This window comes from Megalobrama amblycephala, linkage group LG4 (assembly GCF_018812025.1).
Source record: "Megalobrama amblycephala isolate DHTTF-2021 linkage group LG4, ASM1881202v1, whole genome shotgun sequence".
Classification (NCBI taxonomy): domain Eukaryota; kingdom Metazoa; phylum Chordata; class Actinopteri; order Cypriniformes; family Xenocyprididae; genus Megalobrama; species Megalobrama amblycephala.
This window is the reverse complement of record NC_063047.1, coordinates 33726704-33745167: the sequence shown is the minus strand read 5'-3', so window position 1 is coordinate 33745167 and position 18464 is coordinate 33726704.

The window sequence follows — 18464 nt, the reverse complement described above, 5'->3', positions numbered from 1 at the left end:
CTGGATGACTGGATGAGTTTTTAGTTTTGATCCTCTGTCTTGAAAAGGTAATTTGGAGAAAGCATCAGTCGTGTGCTTGACTAGTCATGTCTTCTGGAGGCGTCTGTGCTGAACGCCATGCAACATTCTCTATTGACAGGCATTAAATTGTTTTCTGAGTTTGATTGATGACATGGATAAAGTGTCCCTCCCTCCAGCTTTATAAGGTCATATTTCCTCAGTTAGAATAACAGCTTTGAGTGAACATCAAAATCTCTCTGAACTGTCTTCAGGGTTTTTGTTTCACAGTTATTGTTTTTCCTCTATCTGAAGTTAAAAGCGTGGCTCTAAAGTTTAATCTATTCTTTCAGTTTGTAAGATTTCACCTCACATTTGCTACCTCCTTATTCTAAACAAAAGTTCTGGTCATCTTCTGGCCTAACATGGGTAATGTATTGGGGAATTGGCTTGTTTAGAAATGATAGTCCATCTCAACTCCGTTCTAATCTCATGAAATAACCTTTCATCATGGCTTTTCTTCATACTAAAAGTGGATTTTTAAACCTTTCCAGTCATGCTGACGGCATTTTTATTAAATCTGCCTTTTGTTGTACCCTACTGTCTGAAAAGCAGATTTTAACAGCGGTGCGGTGACAGATGCGCCAATGGCTGAATGACACAAGGGCAGTGTTGTGTTTTCCAAGTCATTCTCTTTCAAAATGCAGCATCAACTTCACGCTTTTCCCCAGATGCAGAATAAGCAAAAGTCAAAACTCGCAAGGCCAGAGCCCATTAATCATAATCACGCAATTTGCATTCAGAGATAAAAGCAATATTCTGTACCTGATGCCAGACTCTTGTAATCAATTACCTCTTGTCAAATGATTTTGTACTACAACAACTTTTTAAGTGATACGCCAACGTATACTCATTAATCTTTCCTGCATCATTCTAACTGTACTACTTTGCATTTCTTCAACTCATTAACTGCATTTTTTACTGTTCTAAAACACCGTGATTTGTTTATGTAAGTCAGCATAACTGGAAATTTTGATGCACTGGTATTGCTTCACTGACAATTTTCATCCTAAAATTTGTGAAAATTAAGGCTAAGAACACCAGCTTCCATTTGAGCTAAAGTAGGCCTGTTGTTTCAATATCATATCCCAAACCCTCACAGGATGTGAGCTGAACCTCTAGTTCTTTTCACAGTCAAATCAAACAAACAAACAAAACCTTGACTTCCCATCCGGGATGCCTTCAACCAATTTCTGTGCAATTTCTGACCTTGATAGTCTGGAGAGAATCTAAACTGTTTGTTTACTGATTCACTGTTGTACATATTATGTACTGCTTAAAAATAATGGTCAAAAACAGGAATCCCAATTTGTATCATAATTAGTCTCATTGGTTTAAAACTCTGCTCTAAATAACTGTACATCTTCTGATTATATCTTCTGGTTTGCATGTCTTTGAAAACTTTTGATGGTATGATATTAAAATATATTGTATGCTTGCATCTTATTTGTTGGTTTAGTTATTTCTTTGTACCATAAAATCAGACCTTGCTGTCATGTTTTAAGCCTTCGACGAAACAATGTTCTCAATCAAATAGCTTCTATAGCATCATAGTCTGTGATAGCCGAAAAAGAAGGACAATTTATGTTCATTGTGTTGATATTTGCTTACCCTCACCATGAACCCTGTGTTTGTAGAGCATCATAGCCCATAAATGTGACAGCAATCAGGATGTATTATTCATCAGTCTGATACTGATATTCTCCCACTGAACCATAGCGTTGAGTGGGGATGAGCCAGCATGTGGTTGCTTAACCTTGTGCGAAGGAACAATATTAGGGTAACTAAACCTCATTCTTTTCTGACAAAAAAAAAGTATATCAGAGGGTACATGCAGGAAGGAGGATGAAAGATGACAAATGGGCAAAGCAGTTTTATGCAATCAGTCAGTCACAGTTCATTTTGTTTTTACATGCAGTGGGCAGATTTATCTGAAATAGATTCAATTACAATAACAGATTTGTGTGAAAATAATTGCACAGTCTATAACCCGGCAAACAGATATTCTCAGAACTCAGAAGAAAGTTATGAACAAGTGTTCTTCCAGTAACATTAATAGAGCATTTGTTCAGCGTTATCTGGTCTTTAATAATTGATGATGTTCACAGCAGACCTGAATCAACACTGAACTGACTTCAGCTGAACAATGACACTATTTTCTTTTAGAGCTGCTGTAGAGCCAAAATGTTTGCATCACTGAATCATTTTACTGTTATCACTATAAAGCTGCTTTGAAACATTCTGTATTGCATAAAGCGCTATATAAAGGTGACTTCACTTGACTAATAATGTTCTCAAAACATTAGCACAAAAATTATATTTATACCTCGTTCATGAGTTTTAAAGGTGCCCTCGAATGAAAAATTGAATTTATCTTGGCATAGTCAAAAAACAAGAGTTCAGTACATGGAAATGACATACAGTGAGTCTCAAACTGCATTGTTTCCTCCTTCTTATATAAATCTCATTTGTTTAAAAGACGTCCGAAGAACAAGCGAATCTCAACATAACACCGACTGTTATGTAACAGTCGGGGTGTACGCCCCAATATTTGCATATGCCAGCCCATGATCCCAACATTATGAAAGGCATTAGACAAGGGCAGCCAGTAATGTCTGGATCTGCACAGGTGAATCAACAGACTAGGTAAGCAAGCAAGAACAATAGCGAAAAATGGCAGATGGAGAAATAATAACTGACATGATCCATGATATCATGATATTTTAGTGATATTTGTAAATTGTCTTTCTAAATGTTTTGTTAGCATGTTGCTAATGTACTATTAAATGTGGTTAAAGTTACCATCGTTTCTTACTGTATTCACGGAGACAAGAGCCGTCACTATTTTCATTTTTAAACACTTGCAGTCTGTATAATGCATAAACACAACTTCATTCTTTATAAATCTCTCCAACAGTGTAGCATTAGCCGTTAGCCACAGAGCACAGCCTCAAATTCATTCAGAATCAAATGTAAACAATATGACAGTATACAATACTCGCATAATCCGACGCATGCATGCCGCATGCATGACGAACACTTTGTAAAGATCCATTTGAGGGTTATATTAGCTGTGTAAACTTTGTTTATGCAGTGTTCAAGGCAAGCGCGAGCTCCGTGGGCGTGGAGCACGAGAATTAAAGGGCCACAGTAGCCCTGAATCGGCTCATTTATAATGATGCCCCAAAATAGGCAGTTAAAAAAATGAATAAAAAAAAAAATCTTGAGCTGAAACTTCACAGACACATTCAGGGGACACCTTAGACCTATATTACATCTTTTTAAAAAAAGTTCTAGGGCACCTTTAAACATGCAGAGAACATTCAAAAGTAATGTTCCCATAATGTTTGTAAAATGATGGAATGTTGCCTTAAAAATCACGTAAAGGAGAACTTAATTCACTAAATTAAAGCTGCAGTCCGCGATTTTTCCTCTTTGTCGCCATCTCTTGTTTGAAACCTGCAATTGCAGTCATATGCGGAACAGTTATCTATACGTGCGTTGTGCCTCGGCACAGCTCGTCAGCGCGGATGAATCTAATGCTTGCTGTCCGTCACCGCACCAGTGTGGATATTGTACTTCAGAATCACAGATTCTACGTCTTGAAAGTATGACCAATATAAGAATTTTCACTGGAAAATATCATCTGAACAAGTAACATGTCTGCCACTTTTGTTCTTACCAAACTGAGGAAAAAAGTATGCGATTTTGGATGCAGCCAGACACTTGTTTAGTTCCTGAATGGATCAGTATTGTTGAGAGTATTGTTGAATGAACGAGTCAATATAGCTGCATTCGAAAGCTTAAAAATGCTGCCTCCGTAGGATGCATTCCAAGGCGACAATATCCGAATCCAGTGTTGGCTTCACTTAATGTCTCCTGAGATACCTTCATCTGATTTTTGAAGGTACCATAGATGTATCCATTGCAGCCATTTCCATTCTGTGACAGTTTAGCTAAAAAAAGAAGAAGATGACATCTAAGTTGTTTGTGTGTTTTTGACCAACGTTTTCCACCTCTGATGTCATTTCTAGTGAGAAATTACTATTGTAGTAATTACATTTTTGTTTAGTTATCACCAAAGCTCGCTCTATTTAGCTGTAGATCATTAAAACATTACGCCGCCTCAGAAGTCTGTCCAAAATCAGTTTCGCGAGGTACCTTCGCTGCCTACAAAGTCACTGCCTAATAAGGTAGCAAGACAAAAAGTCAGCTGCCTACGTTTTCGGACACAGCCCATGACGCATAAAAATAGTCACTTGTCGCCACCTACTGGCATATCTATGTAACCTGCAGAAAGAGTTACTTGATTCCCATCAGATTGTATTAATATTAGATTTTAAGCTTATACTTTATTTGGCAGAAATAGTAATAGTAATGCTACATTATGAATTCAGCCAAAGACTATTTCGTGGGCCATCTGTTGCTGAAGGATCTTGGAGGAACGAGGACAGAAATGAATTCAGGAAAAAGAATGAGGCTGAGGTTGAGAAAGAGGAAGAGGGGTCAGAGCTGGGAGCATGATGAGAGAGAGAAAGGAAAAAATGGGGCAATGTGAAAGTCTGAGGGAGAGAGATGAAAAAGTGGAGAGAAGACCTGCTGCTGCAAGGTGCGCATTCAGTCTCTCATTCATACTGGCAAATGTCTTCACAACATCTCTTTGAGCTACAATGCAGAAATCATTTCCGTGGTACGCGCAAGTCTTGCATCAGAGCAGAAAAGTTGCCATAGGCCTACAGGTCCCTTAGCACATTCATTGTGATACAGAGATGGTGCCAGGAATCGATTCAAAAAAGTATATTAGCAGACAACATTTGAATAGATTTGAAAGTACATAGGGGAGACTGGGGCAAGTTGTCACACTGGGACACTTGTCACAAGGGCTGTTTCTCGAAATCCAAAATTCCAAAATACACAAATGCTTAATTTAATATTTGTATGTTATCTTGTAAATGTTATATTTTATGAATCAATTTATTTTTGCATTTTAAATTTTGCTGAAAACCCATACAGAAATTGGCTTTAAAAAGAAAACCATTAGAATATTCACTGGAGTAAAATGTGTGACAACTAACCCTTGTCTCACCAGTTGTGTTTGTTTGGGACAGTCTAAAACATGAACATGATTTTTCAAAGTTGTAAATAAAGATTATTGGACTAAGTTTTACAAGAAAATACTATTTCAGTCTTTCAAAATTTCTCCCTAAATGTGTTGAACTATTAGAATTAAAAATTATGGCTGTGTCTTTGTTTTAAAGATGTTTAAAAAAGTATTTTATTGTCATTTGATGCAGAATATGCACAGAATATGTACACAACAAACAGGAAGCCAGCACAAGATCTGTATGCTGTATAAAAGAAATGAGTGACAGTTTAAATTTGATCCAAACTGGGTAATGATTATAACAAGCCAAGGCATCATAGTATTTAGTATTTAATCCATTTAGTTCTTGTGAGGTCAGTAGCAAATCTATGTAATGAATTCAGACCTCAGATCTGTCATACTATGGCAGAATTGTGTCACTGAATACATGATTTAGGGCCCTGTTATCCTGTCCAACATAACTCACAACCACAACGCCAGCTCTCGTTTCGCACAGCAATATATAAAGTCACACTTCATAAAGCCAATTGTTTCTACTTTTCATTGTGCTCCATGTACTAGGGATCCGGTTTGTGGTTTTGTGGAACCTGAGACATATGTATTGCTTTATCAAAATGCCAACTTTCGTACACCTTTGCTAAAAGGTGTCACTTTAGGCCACCTTTCAATGAAAAGTCTGGCTTCTTATCCAAACATCTATTGTGCACTGCAAAGCTGTTCAACAGAGCAGGCCTGATGAGAGAATCATTCCTTGACAGCTCCATTTGACTCAAGCTGACAAGCACAGTGTTTCATAATGGATAGAAAATTGATATTTTTATAGACAAGACAAGTACATGCTGCAAAAAATTGAGGAACTTTCTGACAGATTTTTTTAAAAAGAGAAAAAAAAGGAAAAAGGTTTTCCAGTTGCTCTGTGCTTGTTGAGTGGGCCTTAACAAGATATTGTCCAGGCAGATTTTTCTTTCTTCATGATAACAGCTAGCAAAAAACCAACATGAGTATTATTATTATTTAAGGCATGACACCAGAGGAAAACAGGAATCGATCATTAAGCATTTAAAATGTCTGTTCAACTCTAATAACATGTCAAGAATGAAAAATGTTTTCATGTTGAATATCAACATATAATTCATGTGCAATCAATCTTTGTGATTCACATCTTTTGAATGACCTTTAAATGGTTTGAATTAGCCCAGATTCTAATACTGTGAAAATTTAATTAAATGTGGTCAGTATAGAGTCCAATGTCAAGGATCCATCTAAATGAATAAGATAATCTAGAGGTGAGCTGTACAGACAGTTCTCTTCAGTTACTGGTTCAGTGCACACTCTGAAGAGCTAGACCGCAAATTTGAATCAGCCTAGCTGGGAAATGAACAATGCATTTGGGTGTAATACCAAAGACCCACAGCAATGGTCTGGTGTCAATAGAAAGTCAATATTAATTTTCTCTGGGCCAAAAACCCATTTGAGAGCTTTGGAGAGAGACCGGCCATTGGAGATAAGAAAAGTAATAGAAACTCAACCCTGTTTCACAGTTCAGAGCCACTATGGTGACTCTAACAAGCACTCGTATCAAGTATCTAAATATAAAGCTCATTATTAGAGTAAATCAGGGCCTATCTAAAGCACTATACTCTTGTTTCAGTAATTAGTAGTGCTTAGGCTAAATCACCCTCCTAAATTTCCAGTTCTGTTTTTAAGTACAACAACTGAATTACTTTAATGAAGTTTGGTTCTGTTGACAATTCTTGACCGTGCATTCTTTGCACTATTGAATTTATTTGCGGAACATACAGCGCTACCGGTCTAGGCTGATTTTCCTACAAATTGGTTCTTTTTAGTGAATCAAACAGACAGCAGGACCAGCGTAGTTCAATTCCTGAATGAATGACTTTTTTGAGGTGGTTCTTCTGAGTGAATGAAACACTTGCAATCTATTTAGTGAATCAAAAATATAGCAAGACGTGTAGTTCAATTACTGAATGAATCACTCTTATAAAACGGTTCTTTTTAGTGAATCAGAAACATACAGTTCAACCATCGTAGCTCGGTTCCTGATAGTTAGCTGTTTCTTCTTAGTTCCAGCGCAACCAGTGTAGCCCGTTAATTGAACAAATGACTGTTACAACGCAACCAGTGTAGTCCCGTTCCCGAATGTGAGCCGGATCTTCTTCATGGATCAAAAACATACAGCGCGACCAGTGTGGTCTGATTCTCGAATGAAGCTCTCTTACGAGTCGATTCTTTAGTGAATCAAAAACGCAGTGTTGGGGAAAGTTGTGTTGCTTTTAAAAGTAATGTGTTGCAATATTGCATTACTCCCTAAAAAAGTAACTAATTAGTGACTTTATTTAAAAGTATTGTTGTTAAATATTGTAGACATTGATGTGATCAAAATCCATGTGAAAATGGCCCATATTTAAAGGGATAGTTCACCCAAAAATGATTTACTCACCCTCAAGCCATAGGAGTATATGACTATCTTCTTTCAGACGAACACAATCAGAGTTATATTAAAACATATCCTAGCTCTTCCAAGCTTTATAATGGTAGTGAATGGGGCACTGTATTTGGAAGAATGTCAGTCACCAAACATATCTCGCCACCCACTGACTACCAGAGGAAAAATAAATACTATGGTAGTCAATGGGAGGAAGATCTGTTTGGTTACTGACATTCTTCCAAATATCTTCCTTTGTGTTCAGCAGAACAAAGAAATTCATACAGGTTTGGAACTACTTGAGGGTAAGTAAATGATGACAGAATTTTCATTTTTGGGTGAACTATCACTTTAATGCACACGGGTTAACACTAATAGAAAGTAGGCTAGTGAGAGTTTCTAAGAGTGGGAAAGTTTTCAAAGGAATGAAACTGACCATTGCCGAAGGCATCTGAGTTATTTTGACATCTTTTAAATCTATTACAGATAGTGTTGTCTTTCCGCACCTGAGAGACCTAGAGGTGTGACAGTGATGTGTTGGGTTGCATTAGCAGTGGTGCCTTGAGGAGGCACTAGGGACCTTTACTTTGATGGAATCTCCTTATTTGGAACCCTCCCCCCCTTCTCAGAGTCTCAGAAACATCGGTCTCCCATTGAAAAGAAATATGATGTGGAAAATGGCCATTGGGTGATGGAGATTGATTCAGAAGAAACATGAGCAGTGATCAATATGGCGGCTTGTTCGCTGGAGAGAGACACTTATTGCTGTTAGTTCAGCCACCTGGTGGATTCTGGGAGGAAAGCGGTCGACAGGGAATGCCAGGCATGTTATTTATGATGGAAGTGTCACTTCAAGAGTGATGCTGCTTGGATGAAGGATCCCATGTGATAATGAAAAGAACTTTTTGTTGGACCAAAAAGAGGACAGTAAGAAATGATATAAATATAGCATGACATGAAATGTAATCCAGCTGGTGAGCATTTTCAGGAATCAAATTTGCAGATACATTTCACCTAGAAAGCCTGTCCTCATCTGCACTTTTAATGCTTCTTATACAACAGAATGTGAAGTTCAACACAGACGCACCCTCAGTAGTCTCACTTAATCAGACTACCAGCCAGGATGGAATAATAATTATGAACAGATACATTTTTCATCAGTATGTACAATGTTTATGTTGACCAATCCCATATTTGCCATGAATACACAATATGAGTTGCTATGGTAACTGAGTTCTGGGTGGCACGGGGGATATAATAATCAATAAAACTATGGATGGAGGTCAGAGCTCAAGAGACAATCCAGCACAGTATGAAAAGTTATTTTTGGAAAGTCAGACTGAACTCAAATAGAAGTCATTTTTATTATTTCAACTTAGTTGTGATGTGCTTAGCAAACTGTTTTTAGTGTTTGCAGTGTCAAAACAGTTATTGTCTGCAATTTTTTTTTTTTTTTTTTTTTTTTTTTTTTTGCAAAAATGTATTTTAAGAGGAAGGAATAAATGCCTACAGGCATTTTAATCTGTAAAACTTCATTGGAAAGATAATTACTTTGAAAAATTATGTCTAAATGGAAATAAAAATGTTTCCCTGATATAGTAAATAAGTATATTTTGAATTTGTCTTTACTTTAATAAAATAACAAATAAAAGGCAGTTTTTATTTATTTATTTTATTTTTTTCAGCATTGTTGATGCATTGCAAAAGACAGTCCGCTAAACATGTTCTGTCACCCTGGCCTCAGAGTTGTCTCCATGCGCCAGGAATAATCTGCAGCCTAAATGTGTTCTCTCTATTTATCCATTCATTTCCACCAGACAAGCACTGTCACACTGACGAATGGGAGCTGGAAAGAGCCAATTGTATTTGTTCAGTAAAGGGCCTTCATTCCCTTGAAACCCAAATGTCCCTCACAAAGAACGTGATAACCCTCTCCCGACATTACCATAAGTCTCTAAAGAAACTCATCTGGGAAATCAGATGTTTATTACCGGATTCTTGTGTGAGGAGTCAAATCAGCTACACCATTATGTTCTTGATTGGGCTGCTCGCTTACTGGTTTGCTTTGTACACATCTGTCTGGCAAGAACATTACTCTGCAAATTTGTTTCCAGTTGCACTAATAAACAATTCTATCTCTTCATCATACAGAAATGAGTTTTCATAAGTTATCTGCATTAAAAAAGGTTGAAGCAGGAGGCCTGCTTATGAATATCAAATATCGACTGAAAACTCTTTCTGGCTTAGCAATAGACAATTAAAAGTAACAATTAAAAATCAAGAATGAAACCATGATTTAAAGTCCCCCTTTGGTGAAAATCAAGTTTTTAATGTTTTTTATATGTCTATGGTGTTTTAATATGCTTTAAGACAAACTACTGTATGTGCAAATTCATGTCAACACCATTGCTGAGTATTTTGTCTTTAAAGGGATACTCCACCGTTTTTTCATATTAAACTATGTTATTCCCTTAACTAAGACGAGTTGATACATACCTCTCTCGTCTCAGTGCGTGCACTAAATCGCTCTGTCTTGCGGCGAAACTTTGTTAGCACTTAGCTTAGCCCAGTTCATTCAATAGGGGCCAAGCAGAGAAGCTACCAAACACCTCCACGTTTTCCCTATTTAAATACAGTTACTCGAGTAGTGTAACTCGACCTAGGACGGTGACACAAAACAAAACGTTGCGCTTTTCTAAGCGTGTAAAATGGATAACTATATTGTATGGCGGAATACCATAGCAAGTGCTCGGGAGCACTTTGACTTGGCGCAGTAATATCTTCACTCGTGAAAAGTCCTCTCACCGGCCCCCGCTCCCTCTCATTTCCGTCAATAGAACCAACGTGACCTGCACCAGTAGTAATAGTTTGAGCAGAGTTGACGAAGTATCAGGTTGTAGGAAGATAGTTTGTGGACAATCATGGTTATAACGTGCATCGTAAAGGGTTGTGATAACAAGGAGAAGGTATATAGTGCCGTCATGTTTCACAGAATTCCAACTCACCACATACAGCGGAGAGCTTGGTTAGCTGCTTTGAACAAGAATCCAAAAACACCGTTGCTGTTCGCAACAGTCACACTTGCACCACCAATTGCTGTTTGCCCGTGTTCTTTCGCCGGCTCCGGTCTGTTCTGGTTCGTATCTTTTTTCCCTCTCACGGTCCATAAGAGCTAATTCCTCCTCCGTGTACTCGGGTTCAAACAGATATGGCTCTGGGTCCGCTACAAACAAGTCATAATCATCTACAAAGTCCGCCATTGCAAATTATATCTTGCAGTTTGCTAATAGCACAGGTGGTAAAAGTCACGTTGGTTCTATTGACGGAAATGAGAGGGAGGAGGAGAGGGAGCGGGGGCCGGTGAGAGGACTTTTCACGAGTGAAGATATTACTGCGCCAAGTCAAAGTGCTCCCGAGCAATTGCTATGGTATTCCGCCATACAATATAGTTATCCATTTTACACGCTTAGAAAAGCGCAACGTTTTGTTTTGTGTCACCGTCCTAGGTCGAGTTACACTACTCGAGTAACTGTATTTAAATAGGGAAAACGTGGAGGTGTTTGGTAGCTTCTCTGCTTGGCCCCTATTGAATGAACTGGGCTAAGCTAAGTGCTAACAAAGTTTCGCAGCAAGACAGAGCGATTTAGTGCACGCACTGAGACGAGAGAGGTATGTATCAACTCGTCTTAGTTAAGGGAATAACATAGTTTAATATGAAAAAACGGTGGAGTATCCCTTTAAAACTGCAGTGATGTAAAGACAGGTTTAAAAATCGTGGTTTGAAATTGCTGTTGTTTCTTACGTCACAAACTACCTTGTAACCAATCAGGTCAACGTGCTGGCGGGCTTTAGCATAACATTAACTATGACGACTCTGAAGCAAGGTAATCGACAGCACCACATTATTAGCTGTTTAATAACGTAGTCAAGCTAAAGGCTAATCATATTAATTACCGTTATGTGTCCGACGTTGTAAAAAGTGATACCATTGTGCAGCGTTTACCACAGTAAGTTGATCAAGTGGCTCTCTGAGCTTGTGCGAGTGAGTGGAGGCGGAGCTAATTAGCATGTTAATAGATCCAAGTATACTAAATGGAGCAAGGGTGTAGAGTTACATTCAAGCTGTTTTAAGGCATGAATATTTTTGTTGTTTTTTTCCACAGGAAAAAATTACATTTTGGTGATCAAAGATGAGTTTTAAAGAATAAAATTATTGACTACAGGGGGACTGGTACTAGTTTTGCTTTCCCCACAAGTAAACAGCATTTAAGTGATGTACCACAGAAAAAACAGGGATAGTAGAGGGATAGCTAGCCACATCAAGTTGCAAAGAGCATAGCGGCCGGAGGTCCCGGAACGCACACAAAACACATGCTTAAAATAACATGCCATGTACTCAAAACCCCACTTACCATACTGCATGGGGCTTACAGGCCAAACCCAATTCAACACACCTGAACCATCTAATCAAGGCCTTGCTAGACATAGGGTGCTTCTCAATTCTTATTTGTGCATCCTCGTTTTCTTTCCTTGCTTCCTTTCCTCATGTCTTAGCTCCACCCCTTCAGGATGCGAGGGAAGGACGCAAGGAAAATATGCGAGGAGGTAGGAATTGAATCAAGTGTAATGATATCCTCGCTCCCTTTAGCGTCACTTCAAAGCGTCATCAGCTGCACTCCAGGGATCTCTCCATATGTTATTAAAGTTTGGTTATTTAAAAAAATTATAATAAATATTAATAAAGCAAGATGCCCCGTTGAAATATATGAGGTATAAAGTTAATTTAAATTTAAATTATTGTGAGAGATATAAAGGGGGAGGAGAATTTATGTGTGTGTCACGTTTCTCAACGAGAAAGACTTCCGCAAAGGATGCACCTGTGTATCCTCGCTCATGACTCCTCAGGAAGCCTCCTCACTCCTCGTTCCTCACCTCCTCGCGGTGCAATTAGAGAATTGAGATGTCCTTCAAGATGGCTGAGCTCGATCGTTTTCCGGGTCATAGGATGGAGGACGGAGGAGCGAGGAGACGAGGAGGGATATTGAGAAGCACCCATACTAGAAACTTCCAGGCATGCAGGTGTGTTGAGGCAAGTTGGAGCTAAACTCTGCTAGGATAGTGGCTCTCTTTCACCATTAAAACTGAAGCATCACACTAGAATTCAAGCTCACAGTCTTTGATTTGATTGGCCATCTCAAATATTTTAACATTGGCGAGCTCTGCTATTAGACTACTGAGGCAGACCAGCCTAAAAAATTAACTTTTAAACTTTTTATCATACTAACAATATACAGAGTGCAGCTCAATGGAGAACAGCAGAGCAAAATAAAGAATATCAAATGCTTGGGATGTGTCATTCACAATGTCTGTTAATATTACATAATGTAGGCCTAAATATAATATTTATGGCCGTGAGGACAAAAAAGAACATAGTATCCTCACTGTGACCATTTGTATCTCTGATCTTTCCCTTTCTGTCATCACAACCAATATTCTGTTTAACGGCATTAACTCTCATCAGAAGCACCCATATTGCCTATATTCTGATGAGAGATACTGGATCAAACAGGTACCAGAACCCAGATACTCAAAAAATGAGAGGTCCCAGGATCTGGCACAAATGAAGCCGTGGAGATAAGCTGTCACAATGTGAATTTGCCTACTATTTTTTTTATAAAATACATTTTAAAGCGTAAAACAATTCTGAGACACAAAACATGAAATAGTAATTATTATCCTGAGAATGCAGGAGAACAGAATCCACCTTCAAAATAGCTAATAATAATAATAATTATATTATTATTATATAATAATAAAAAATTATGTTTTAAAGGTATTCTGGATCAAATGTAAGGGGAGAATCAAATATCACCCCCAGATTCTTTAATTTTGTTTGAAACTCCAGGACAGAGCCATCAACATTGAGTGAAGGAGAACCAGCTTTGCTAATTCCCCCAATGTATGCCAAATCACAAAATTTATTCTCATGTCTGACAGATTTTTTTAATATGTATTTTGAGAAGCAAATATACATACCTATTACATAAAGCGAGCAATTTTGTAACTGGACTTTTGAAATAAAAACTTTAAAGTTACTGAGATATAGACTATAGTGAAAACATCCAACCCAATTTCACAGAAAACTTAAAGGTCCCATTCTTCGTGATCCCATGTTTCAAACTTTAGTTAGTGTGTAATGTTGTTGTTAGAGTATAAATAAAATCTGTAAAATTTTAAAGCTCAAAGTTCAATGCCAAGCGAGATATTTTATTTAACAGAAGTCGCCTACATCGAACAGCCAGTTTGGACTAACGTTACATCCCTCTACTTCCTTCTTTAATGACGTCACTAAAACAGTTTTTTGACTAACCTCCGCCCACAGGAATACACAAGAGTTGCGTTTGTAGAGTGTGTTTGTCGCCATGTCGTCGAAACGCTGTTATTTTCATCCCGCAGTCCAATCACCGGGTCTGATTCCGGCTCAAATTATAGGGTAAAATTAAAGACATGTTTACAGTAACACTGAGCACGTGCATCTCCACGTTATGGTAAGAGGCGTGACCTTTCCTGGCAAGGTTTGCTAAGCTGCTGTCGAATCACAACACAGGAACCGCTGGCACAATCAGAACTCGTTACGTATTTCTGAAGGAGGGACTTCATAGAACAAGGAAGTCATCAGCCCGTTTTTATAACAGTGGAAACAGCGGTATACAGATAAGTAAATTATGTGAAAAATACTGTGTTTTTTTACACGCGAAACATGAACACATGTTATACTGCACACTATAAACACAATCAAAGCTTCAAAAAACCACGAAAAACTGGACCTTTAACTATTTTACAAGGTGGCTATAAATCAATGTGAATCATACAAAAAATATATGATTTTTAAAGAAAAGTAAGCACGAAGGTCCTCCCCTAAACCTAACCACCACTGGGGTGTAAGCAGATGGTATGAAAACTTACAAATGAGAGTGGACAAATTTGTAATGTAAAATAGTTACGAATTGCCATGAAATTGTGTTGAAACGTCCCATGGGACAACTGGCTGCAGAAAAGAGAAAAGAGAAAAATTTTAATAAAATCATACAAACATTTAAGCATTGTTTTTTTTTTTTCTTTAAACTTTCACAATGTCAATGTACAACAATGTCCATTTGTTATTAAAGGGATAGTTCACCCAAAAATGAAAATTTGATGTTTATCTGCTTACCCCCAGAGCATCCAAGATGTAGGTGTCTTTGTTTCTTCAGTAGAACACAAATGAACTTGGACTATAAGAGTAAATAAAACACGACAGACAAATCCAAATTAAACCCTGCGGCTCGTGACGACACATTGATGTCTTAAGACACGAAACGATCGGTTTGTGCGAGAAACCGAACAGTATTTATATAATTTTTAACCTCTAATACACCACTATGTCGAACGGCATTCATCACTCGATTCGTGAGGTCTGATCGCGCTCTGACAACGGCAGTGATGTCTGGCGCTCATTGAAGTATATGCGCGAGACATCACTGCCGTTGTCAGAGCGCGATCAGACCTCACGAATCGAGTGATGAATGCAGTTGGAATGCAGACACCTACATCTTGGATGCTCTGGGGGTAAGCAGATAAACATCAAATTTTCATTTTTGGGTGAACTATCCCTTTAATACCTTTTTATTCAGGTTCTATCAGTTGCACAACTGGGCCTTTGCCTTCATTATGACAGATACAATATATTTGCTTTTTTCAGTTTGACTGAGAATGTAATTAGATTGTGGTGTGTTTATGCCATGATCTGGAGCATATAGCAAAGTATCAAGAGGTTTGCTTCCTTCTCTGTAAGCAAAAACAGAGCCACATGTATCAAGGCTCCCCATGCTCACGCATAGTAATCCACACCACAGTAATATAAAGAGTGTAGTCTGAGAAAGAGATCTGCAGAGTTGCATCATGTGAAGGGTTTGGTGGACAGGGTTGTCACTGACTACCAGGAATTGAATTTACACTAACAATAGAGATATAGCAAGCAGAAAGAACAAGTGGATAGAGTCTGCACATACAGGTCTTTTTCTTTCGTTCTCACTTTCTCCACCTTTTATTGTACTGTTGTCTATTTTTTTCACCCATATTGATTAACTTATTGTCAATGCTTCAAAACAAATATAATCAATATAAAACAGGAACTAATTAACAACCAGGGAAACTCAGGCAAAACATAGGAAACACAGTGAAAAAGAAACCAAAACAGAACATAACATAACAGAATGTACATGTTACAATGACTAAACATCACTTTGATTAAAAATCATTATCGTTAATCATTATATGTTATATTATATGCATTCTGCTTTTTTATTTTATCCGATACCGTTTATTGTGATGTTGATATAAAAAGTCCAACGCTATCTCATGACCAATTCGTACGTATTTTACGAGGTGGCTAATTCGTAAGACCTCACTCTTACAAATTCATACGATTTGTCTAAACCCCAGTGACGGGTTGGTTTAGGGATGGGGTTAGGGGTAGGTCATTCGTATGACGAATGCGAATACGTACGAATTGCCATGAGATTGGGTTCAAAAAGGCTTGTTCTTATAATTAAAGAAATACAAATTCTGTCTTTTAAATGAATTTCATTTTTATCTGAAGTGAACTATATCTTGGTATCTATATCATAGTCGGCATGAAAAAGAAGTTGCGATCATCTTTTCTTTCGTATTGTGATGTATATCCAAGTGAAACGGTTTTTCAACCAAGAAAAAAAATGTAGGACGGCACCTAATTTTGTCCATTTGGAATTGATTGAATAATTGGATGGTTGTGGGCAGAGCCATGGCTCTGGTTGTGGGTTGCTATTGCTGTGATGTCATGTGAGTGACAGGTTGTCCCTCACGCCAGTGAACACATCATCGGAGAAGAGGAGAGATGTCACTGCAGGAGGAAGTGGACGTTATTTTGATTAAAGTTTACGAGGGCATGTGAATTAAAAAAAAAAAAAAAAAAAAAAAAAGTGTGCATGGAAAAGTCATTTATAATAAATACTACAATAAAAAAAAACTTTAAATTAAAATTTCAAACTGTTAATAAAGAACATCCTCTCTCTTCATAAAAAAACATAATTTGAATGACCTTTTACTACATAACTGAGTAATATTACACATTTACTTCAGTTGATTTAATGGATTTAATACAAGAAAAATAAAGATGAATCTGGTACAGAGGAAACCTGATTTTAATTTGCTTGACTTTAGATGAAAATTCAATAATCTGCATCTCTAAACCACTTTTCCCACCGTGCAGTTTGATTAGCTTTTTAATTACAGTGCCAAAAAAAAAAAAAAGTTGGCCTCATTCCTGCAGCATAATAAAAGATTAGATATTGGGTGCTCTGGGAATCCAGTTCCCTCTAAAGTGTACACTGCCGTCAAAGCTTGTGTTTGCTATCAACAAAGGGGAAAGAGGTGACAGGAACAATCACCATAACAATTTCCCACAGGAACTACTCGATCCTTTTAAGTCACATACAATACAATGGTGACTTGAAGTTGGGGAAGGAGAGAGACTTTTAGTCTCGGAGGAGTGAGGGGTGTCGAGCTAAGATGATAGAGGTTGCTGAGCAGGTCTCTTGTTGGACTTTTAGTGGTACTGCACTTCACCGCCAGACACATCATTATGTGATACGAAAGTTGCTGTGTTTCTGAATCAACTGTAAACATTACAATTACAATTACATTACAATTTTTCTTTGAAGCTGGCATGAAACGAAAGTTGCGATAGTCTTTTTTTCTCTTTTGTGATGTACAGTAGCTAATATCCAAGTGAAATGGCTTCTCAAACAAGAAAAAATGTTGGGCGGGACTTGATTTTGTCCATCAGGAATTGATTGGATCGTTTGGTATTGCTGTGATGTCATGTGAGTCACGCCTTTAAAGGTGCTAAAGAGGATCTTTTCGTCGACTGAGAAACCAAAGACTGTTACTGAGTTTTTGAAATGAGCGCATGCGTAAGAACAACCCCCCTCCTTCACAGCTCATTTCAAGAGAACGCCTCCCAAAACTCGTGCACGAGTATTGGAACACGAGTGTTTACCACCGGCATTCGCTGTGTCGTGTTAGTGGATTCATTATGTCGGACTCACCGCAGGTAACTCATAATCTGCAGTTGTTATTCCTGTCTCCTGACAAAAACATTGCATGCGGCACCTGTGGAGTGTGGAAAGTTACTGGAGAGCGCAGCCGCGCACATCTCTCACAAGGAACGTCATGGCAGTGATTGACAAGCCAGAGGTGATGATCGCGTAAACGATTGGCTGATGTTTTTAAGGCCCTACCTCGTGCACAGATGATGTATATTAATATTATTCCTTTCAGTGCACCTAATAGTCTTTTATCAGTTAGTAAAGACAGTTTCAAGTAATACTGCAAAAATGTATAAAACAAAACATCATTACATTTTAATAAAAGATTACAAGGGCACTTGGATTTAAAAAAATAAATAAAATATGATGTGCGTGGATAAATCATTTCTAATAAATTCTGCAATATTCTATAACTGATTTTATGGTGACTTTACATTAAAAATGCATTAAAAAACACTGTTCCATTCTTACAAATAAATTTTGAACTGTTAATATAGCCTATCCTCTCCCTTCTTTAGCTCAATCACACTGGAATAAAAAATTAAAAGAGAATAATTTCAAATATGATATTTCTGAATAGCAGCCAACAGAGTGCTTGCAGGAATGTCTAAAAAGATAAGATGAACAGATTAATAAAAATGTTGCTTATGTGTGAGAGTCACATAATTCTCATTTGCTGTGCTATCTAAGTGCACATTGTTTCCTCCGCTAATTGAAAGATTGAAGA